The sequence below is a fragment of the Sturnira hondurensis genome, unplaced genomic scaffold, assembly GCF_014824575.4.
Source record: "Sturnira hondurensis isolate 20B ecotype Veracruz unplaced genomic scaffold, ASM1482457v3 Scaffold0008640, whole genome shotgun sequence".
Taxonomy (NCBI): Eukaryota; Metazoa; Chordata; class Mammalia; order Chiroptera; family Phyllostomidae; genus Sturnira; species Sturnira hondurensis.
This window is the reverse complement of record NW_028081271.1, coordinates 21,837,847-21,846,369: the sequence shown is the minus strand read 5'-3', so window position 1 is coordinate 21,846,369 and position 8,523 is coordinate 21,837,847. Positions and strand designations below refer to the sequence as shown.

The following is an 8,523-nucleotide window of genomic DNA, read 5'->3' as shown; positions in this document are numbered from 1 at the left end:
AAATCTCTGCCTAGCTGTGTTACCTTGGGCAAGTCTCTGTCGTCTCTGGGAATCAGTCTCCTGTCCTGGAGCGTCCCTCGACACTCCTGGACTGGTGGCTCCAAGCTGCTGCTCATTGCGCTCCCTTCAGCTGGGTCCCAATGAAGCCTGGTGAAAACGGATCTGCAGTGTCACTGGAAGTTCTGCTGGAGTAATATCTCTCTAAGTGATGCACAGAAATTTTTTTTAAATATTTTATTTATTTATCTTTTTAGAGGGGAAGGGAAGGAGAGAGGAAAGAAACATCAATGTATGGTTGCTTCTCATGCATCCCCTGCGGGGAACTGGTCCCTGCCGGAAACTGGCCTGCAACCTAAGCATGTGCCCTGACTGGGAATTGAACCGTGATCGTCTGGTTCGCAGGCCCGCGCTCAATCCACTGAGCTACACCAGCCAGGGCAAGAAATTTTTAGTATTGTTTTTTATGTATTGCTTAGTCTATTTATTTTATTTAGTATAAAATTTTTATATGTTGGATTAGCCAGCTGGACTTAGTTTAGATGATCCCAATTTTGTGGGCAACACCCAAAGCATCATAGTCAGGAGCCAGCTGAATATAGGCCTCCTTCTCTGCATCAGGCATGACCTTGGCCATGTCAATGTCATAGACCTTCTTCACAGCCTGTTGATCTGGTGCTTGTTGGCCTTGACATTCACAATGAACACAAATGTATTGTTGTCTTTTATCTTCTTCACAGTTGACCTGGTAGTCAGGGGGAACTTGATGATGGCATAGCGGTCAAGCTTGTTTCTCCTGGTGGGGGCGCTCTTCCTAAGATATTCAGGCTGCCTTTGGAGCCACAGTGTCTTTATTTGGGAAGGTGGGGGACATGCAGATCATTTATTTGTTTGTTTGTTTGTTTGTTTATTGCAGCTGTGGGCATCTTTTAGCACTGCTTTCATTGCCTTCAAAGCCTTTGCTTTGGCTTTGGGAGGGTCAGGGGCTTCCTTCTTTGCTTTGGGCACCATCTTTGTGAAAAGAGAATTTCTTTTTAAAAACTTTTTAGCAGATTCCAATGGGAAGCCAGGTTTGGGTACCACTAGATTAGATCATGTCCAAGCTTTTTCCTTGATCTACATTCTGTGTGTCCATGTGAAAGGTTTTGGTCCCCATCCTCCAATAGGAGGCTGAGACCTGGAAGAAAAGGGGCAATGGCATCTTGTTATCTCTATCACACTGACGATGGCTCCCCCACTTTTTTTTTTGACTGTGCATGTCCTGGCCAGTCTCCTGCAGTTGTGAAGCTTCACAGGACAGCCTGGGTCATGAGGGGAGCTGGTTGCACACTGATGGCACAAAGAGTGGACTTGGTTTGGGGGTGGGTAGAGGTCAGGAATAGGTGCGATGCTGGAAAGAAAGCACCGTGAGGCCCAGGGCTGTGGTGGCACATAGACTGAGGGACCGGGCTCTGTTTCTGGCTTTGTGATGTTCTAGGTATGTGTCCTTGGCCAGGGGAGGCTGAACCTCTGTTTGCTCACTCGCAAAATTCGTTTATTTTCTGCTCTGCCTATTGGAACAATCAGCTTAGATGATGATCAAAGTGCCTTGAAAAATAGAAATCCTTTATATTAGTCTCTGGTTCTGTAGTTATTACATAGTGGTAATAATGCACCAGGGCTGGGTACAGCTGAGGCAAAGCATAGGACTTTGAGCTAGAAGGATGAACTGATTAGTTTTAACCACATTTTCTGATATGTATTTAATTAAACTATACAGCTTTGGTTAATGCCGAGCCAAGACTTGTGAAAAAATGAAACGACTCTGAATACAACACAGGGAAAATGGGTTACTCTATTCCAGATATTGGTTCAAAGGCTCTAGGCCAAAAATGTGACAGAATATTCATCCAGGCCTCTTCCCCACATCATGTGGCCTCTCTCTGAGGGTAAAGATGCCACTGGCTGAGGTCTCTCTCTCCAGTCATACCCTTGAAAAGGCAAGTTACAAAGAGAACCTCACAAGAGCCACCACTGGTATAAAATCTTTTGAACATCCGTGCCCTGATGTGTGGAAGGCCCGTCTCGTTTCTCTGCATACCTCAGGCACGTGTTGATATGTGCACATCTGATCTTCATAATGGCTTTCAGCCTCTCAGTATTTACAGATGTTAACTGGGGAAGCCTCAGAGTTCCTGTGTGAGGCTGGCAGTTCTATTTAAATTCTATGAAAAGGGCAGTTGAGAAATGATGGGACTTCCTGAAGGCTTCTGTTAGAAGGGAGACCCCATTCTAGAAAACCCATCACGTTTCAGCTCAGACTACGCCAACTCCTGTCCTGGCGTATCACCTAGTCTCTTAGTCACCTCTCAGGGGGTTTTAGATTGATCAGAGAGATCAGTCAAAGTAGTCGGTTTATCTGCTTTATATTATTTTCTGTGTGTTATGTGTGCGTGTATAGGTATGTAGGATGGGGCAAAAGTAGGTATTTTATAGAATATCATACATTCTAGATTTGTCTGTCTTTTCACGGTGTTTTAACCTGTTCCTCTACCCCCTGCATTTGCTCTAAGATGAGAATTAGGAGCAAGGCTTGATTGGGTTCAGGTTCAACGTTTTTCCAAAAATAGATTACAGGTGATGCTCTGTTCCTCATTTCGCACCACATCAGGAGACACCGAGTAGCAGGTTGTCCTCTAGTAGTGATGTTGTGGGTGGTCACTCAGTTAGAGGTGGCGACTCAAAGATCTTGCTATTATGAGGTACACTTCGACCCTTGCAATCTGAGGGGCAATGCTTTGACACCCTGCACATCTCCTGCTCCCAACAGCATCTCACCGAATGGTTTGGACATCTTTTGGTGAGTCTTCCCTCACTCATTAATTATCTTGGAGACTGCAGAATGGTGATTTTCTAAGTATATTTCTTCAATCATTTCTTCATTATTATCTGGACTTCTGTAAAGAAGACCTTTCCTCTCAGGCCCCCCTCCCCCCTCCTCTCTCTCCTTCTTTGAGGGTCACTATGGACTCATGCATTTTATTTATTTAATATGTCTCAATAAATTACAGTCACTTCTGATGCTTAAGTTTACCCAAGTTTAGGCTGTGGGAGTGCCTCCAGGTTGGCTCCAGTGTCCTTCCGATCTGACCTGAATGGTCTCAGGGTGCTTTCCTGGCTTCCTGGCACATCATGGCGTCTCAGTCTCCCTTCTTCTTCCCTTGCCCCACACCTGAAATCAGCCATTTCTCCAGAGCCCTGACTTCTTTTAATGGGCAATGGTGTTAAAAACCAAGATCTGACTTAGCAATACTAAACTTTACATGTGAAAATGGTTAGGATGGTAAATGTTATGTGTATTTTACTACAGTTAAAATAAAAACCAACCAAAATTCAGGTGCTAGGTAGGTATGTTTATTGTTACTGTCATAGTTTCTAGGCCTTTCAGTGGACAGAGCTAGGAAAGAATATTTTTAGAAATGAGTTTATGTTGATATTTCCAAATCTAACTTTTGTAGATTTTCTATATGGAGAAAAATATATAGGTTTTTCCCTTCACTTCTTTTATGTAGATATTTCTGAACTTTTATTCTGAAAATCTTGGTTTATAGAATAACTTATTTTAACTTATTTATCTAGTAATATACATAAAATAGTTTCATGAATATAATCACAATATTGCTATTAACAATACATTTACCAAGTGAAGCTTAATATTTTGTTGCACGACTGTTTATCCTTGGTTATAGTTGTACAAAGAGAATAGGGCCATTGAAGATGTACAGAGTATGGTTTTCAAAAGTTATTCAAAGCAATGCAGACCTTATAATATAGTTATGTTTTTAATTTGGTAACCACTTAGGTTAACTTGTTTTTGTTTGTATGCCATTGACATTGTAGGCCTTTTTTTCTGATTTAATATTAGCTTTTGAATATGTAAAATACTTTTGAAGTTTAAAGGTCAAAGTAATGTAAAATTTATACTTGGAAAATCCTTGACCCCACCTCTATCTACCTCCCCATTCCACATTCTACCTCTTGACTCCCAGAGGAAGTGATTTTTACTTATTTTGGTTTATATTTCCTTTTTTTGAAACAACGAAAGAAATACATATCCATTCCCCTTTATTTCACAAAAGGAAGTATATTTTACCTTACCACACATTTTTCTTTCATAAAAGGAAGTATATTTTATGTGCTAAGTATAACATTTACACTATTTTTTATTTTTTCCCTTAATAAACATCTTGGGAATCATTCCCTATTCATTCATTAGAGATCTTTGTTTCTTTAAGGTTGCACAAAACTACGCTGGATGATGTCCCATGGTTTATTTATAACCACTCTCCTTTCGATGGACGTTGGGATGGTTTTCAATCTTATGCTATTACAGATGATTTCATAGTGAGTAAGCGAGTGTGTACACTATCTATGAACATGTTGGCTGTATCTTTAGGGTCAATTCCTAGGAGCCCCAACTTTTCTTCTTAAAGCCTTTTGCCACCCTTTAGCTAATAACTATTTGTTTCTTCTTTCAAGTGCATAGTGCATCACAGTAAAAGGAAAAAGTAATATGGGATGTAGAGCAAGAGGACTTTGGATAGTTATCAGGGCACATAGTAACTGAACCAAGAATTTTTAATGTTAAACTTTGTATAAAAACTCACACTATCCAGCCCTATCATTTTTAGACCTCATAGTTTGTACTTGAAATTAACTTAGACTACATATAGAAATTACAGTCCACTGCTGTTTTAAATTTTTTTCTTTTCTTTTTGGTCTACGTTCTCTCCCAAAACGTAGGTTTTTGCTATTCTGTGTCCCTAAATTCCAACCATATATTAGACACTGGGCTTCAATGTTGACAAAATTTGACTCACAGTGGTTATACTTCATGTAAGCATAGTTCTACTGAGTGGAGTATGAATCTTTAATTGGGCAACTCCCTTACTGTCCAGGGTCAATGCTCAGGCATTTAATCATATACGCACACTAACTCCCTCACTTCTCGGTAACTGAAATCCCTCTGCTTAGATATGAGTTGATAGTGTATACAGTTGACTCTTGAGCAACCTGGGGTTAAGGATACTGACCCCTGTGCAGTTGAATATCTGCATATAACTTTGGACTCCTCCAAAACTTAACTCCAGTCAGCCCTTGGTATCCATAGAAGATTGGTTCCTGGTGGATACCTCTATGTGGAGAAGCTAAGTTCTTTTACATAAAATTCAGAGGCCCTCTTCACCCATGGATTCTCCACTGTGAATCAAAAATATTGTTCTCAGTCCATGGTTGGTTGAATCCACAGATGTGAAACCCACAGCTATGGAGGGCTGACTGTATTTATTGAAAAAAATCTGTGTATAAATAGATACCTACAGTTCAAACCCCTGCTGTTCAAGAGTAAACTACAATCCCTTTACTCACATACATTAAGATTATTCATTATCCTAACCAAGACCAAGGTTAGAAACTGTTGAGCTATTGTGCAACTGTTAAATTCTGAAATAAACTTGAACACTATGCCACATTACTAATCCAATCAATCTCTGAATTCATGTAATTCTTCTATAATTTTTTATATCTTCCCCTTCCTTTTTGCCTGTGAACATTTGGTTTAGGGAAGAATGACTGATTCATCCATGAGGAACAACGAGTTGCTGTTTCCTTTGTGCTTTCAAAGTGTTTGGTCCTTGTGATCTACACCTCTTTTATAGCATTTAGACACATGGTGCAGAATGGTGGCAATGCAGCGTGCGGTTCCACCACTAGACTGTGAGCTCTGCAAGTGTACCTGGAGAGTAAAGTCTGCTTCCTTATGCTGTCACGGGATGGGGGCATAACCAAGTGAACAATAAATAATACCTTAAACTTATTCCTTCTGGGTCATCCATACTTACCCTCTGAGGCAAACTGTAACATTTCAACAAGAATCTGATATGCATATCTGTGAGGATGTTGGCATGGCAGAAAATGGCAAACTATCATTTTGATAAATGTGGGCTTGAGAAAGCATTCTAGGACTTCCGCCAAGATGGAGGCATAGGTGGAAACACTGTGCCTTCTCCCACAACCAAGTTTGAATACAACATAGGTTTGGAGAAATAGGACACACCCAAAGACCAGAAAACGGAATTATACGGAAGTCCGACAACTAAGAACCATTCAACCTGACGGTAAGAGGGGCGGAGCCAGCAGCGGAGCAGGGTCGGGCAGGACAGATCCCCCGACCTAGGCACGCAGGCAGCCCGGAATCAGTCGGGGTGCGGGGCAGACTGACCACGGTCTCACATTCTCGCACAGTGAGACGGACCACACAGGCCCCAGGGGGCGAACCCAGTGGTGGAGGGTTGACGGCGGTGGCACACTCGCGTGCAGTGGAATGAAACGTGTGGGCCTGGTGACGGTGGTGGCTGCGGTGCTGGTGGGGGCCATGGTGGCAGGTGACAGAGGGAAGCCGTTGTCCCTCTTTGACCCTGCCTCCACATACAACTTCACAACCCAGCGACTTAGTTGCCCTGCTCTAGTGAACACTTTAGGGCTCCGATCCTGCTACGTAACAGGCATGAACAGCCCAAAAGATGACGCAAGAAGAACTCAAAGTCCAAGAGCCAATAACTCTAAGTGACCAACAGATTGTCAGCCTCTCAGAAGCGCAATTCAAGACACTATTTATCAGGATGCTCACAGAACTGGTAGATTATAGCCACAAATTAGAGGAACAAAGTCACAAATTAGAGGAACATATGAAGGCTAAACTAATTGAAATGAAGGGAGATGCACAGGAAACCAATAGTGATGGAAAGGAAAATGGGACTCAAATCAATGGAATGGACCAGAAGGAAGAACAAAACATCCCACCAGAAAGGAATGAAGAAATGAGAATTCAAAAAAATTAGGAGAGGCTTAGGAACCTCCAGGACATCTTTAAACGTTCCAACATCCGGATTATAGGGGTACCAGAAGGGGGAAAGAAACAGCCACGAGTGGAAAACTTATTTGAATAAATAATAAAGGAGAACTTCCCCAGTCTGGCAAAGGAAATAGACTTCCAGGAAATCCAGGAAGCTCAGAGAGTGCCAAAGAAGTTGGACCCAAGAAGGAACACACCAAGGCACATCATAATTACATTAGCCAAGACTAAAATGAAGGAGAGAATCCTAGAAGCAGCAAGGGATAAGGGGACAGTCACCTACAAAGGAGTACCCATCAGACTGTCAGCGGATTTCTCAAAAGAGACCTTACAGGCAAGAAGGGGCTGGAAAGAAGTATTCCAAGTCATGAAATCCAAAGACCTACAGCCAAGATTGCTTTATCCAGCAAAACTTTCATTTAGAATGGAAGGACAGATAAAGTGCTTCTCAGATAAGGGCAAGTTCAAGGAGTTCATCATCACCAAGCCCTTATTATATGAAATGCTAAAGGGACTTATATAAGAAAAAGAAGATGAAAAATATTAACAGTGAAAGGACAGCAAACACACAGTTATTAACAACCACACCTAAAACAAAAGCAAACCAAGAGGACAGCTAGATCAGGAGTGGAACCATAGAAATGAAGAACACATGGAGGGTTAGAAACAGAGGGGTGGGAGGAGAAGAAGGGGGGAGAAGGCACAGAAAATAGCATAGATGGTAGGCAGAAAATGGATAGGGGGAGGGCAAGAATAGTAGGGGAAATATAGAATCCAAAGAACTTGAGACACGTGGTTATAAACTAAGGGGGGGAGAATGGTGGGGGAGGGAGGGTGCGGGTGGAGGGGAATGAAGGGGGGAATAGAACAACTGTAATGGTATAATCAATAAAATATATATTAAAAAATAAAATAAAAAATAAAGTACTTCTTAAAAAAAAAAAGAAAGCATTCTAATCCAAGTCATTAAGGGAATACTATGGAACCACAAGAAATGCAAATGTTAGCTGGCTATCACCATCCTATTTTCTGTACATTTATAATCTAGTTCACAGGTGACCACAAATGAATCATTTGCCCCAATGTCCCCAGTTATTTTAGCTTTTCACGGTCATCTTTTTCTTTACTGCCCATTAAAGTGATGTGGCTAACAAAAAATTCTTAGGCTCCTACAGGAACCAATTGTACTAACTCAGCAAATGCCTTCTGTGAGGCCATCTAGGCCATTTTTCCTTTTGAAGTTTTTCAGAAATGGCGTGTCCATTCCAGGATCCAGATGTCTTCCGTCTGGTTTGGAGACAGAGCTGGTGGTGGTGGAGCCTCATTTCTCAGCTCATATGTCGGGTAGATTTAGACTCTGTGCACGCTCCCAATTAGATGCCCAGACCCCACCCTGTGGGGAGATTCTAGGTGGCCCTGGGATTTGCAGGTAGGTACTGAGGTTTCCTTGCAGCCCAGGATGCAGACTTCACCAACAGAACAGTGGTGGAGAGAATAAGAAAGTGACTCGCCTGACTCGTGTGGGGGCCTTGGGATTGCCATTTGGGGTGAGACTTTGGAATCATAGATCTGGGAGGTGCAGAGTGGGTCATGCCTAGGAGGTCTGTGTCCCTCTTTTCCCAAGTGCTTGGAGG

The 8,523-nt window shown here is 42.1% G+C and overlaps 1 pseudogene; it reads right to left on the bottom strand.

The window, feature by feature from the left end:
• Window positions 1-535: 535 nt before the first annotated feature.
• LOC118993198 (60S ribosomal protein L23a-like) lies at window positions 536-1,028 on the bottom strand (annotated as a pseudogene).
• Between the last annotated feature and the right edge of the window lie 7,495 nt (window positions 1,029-8,523).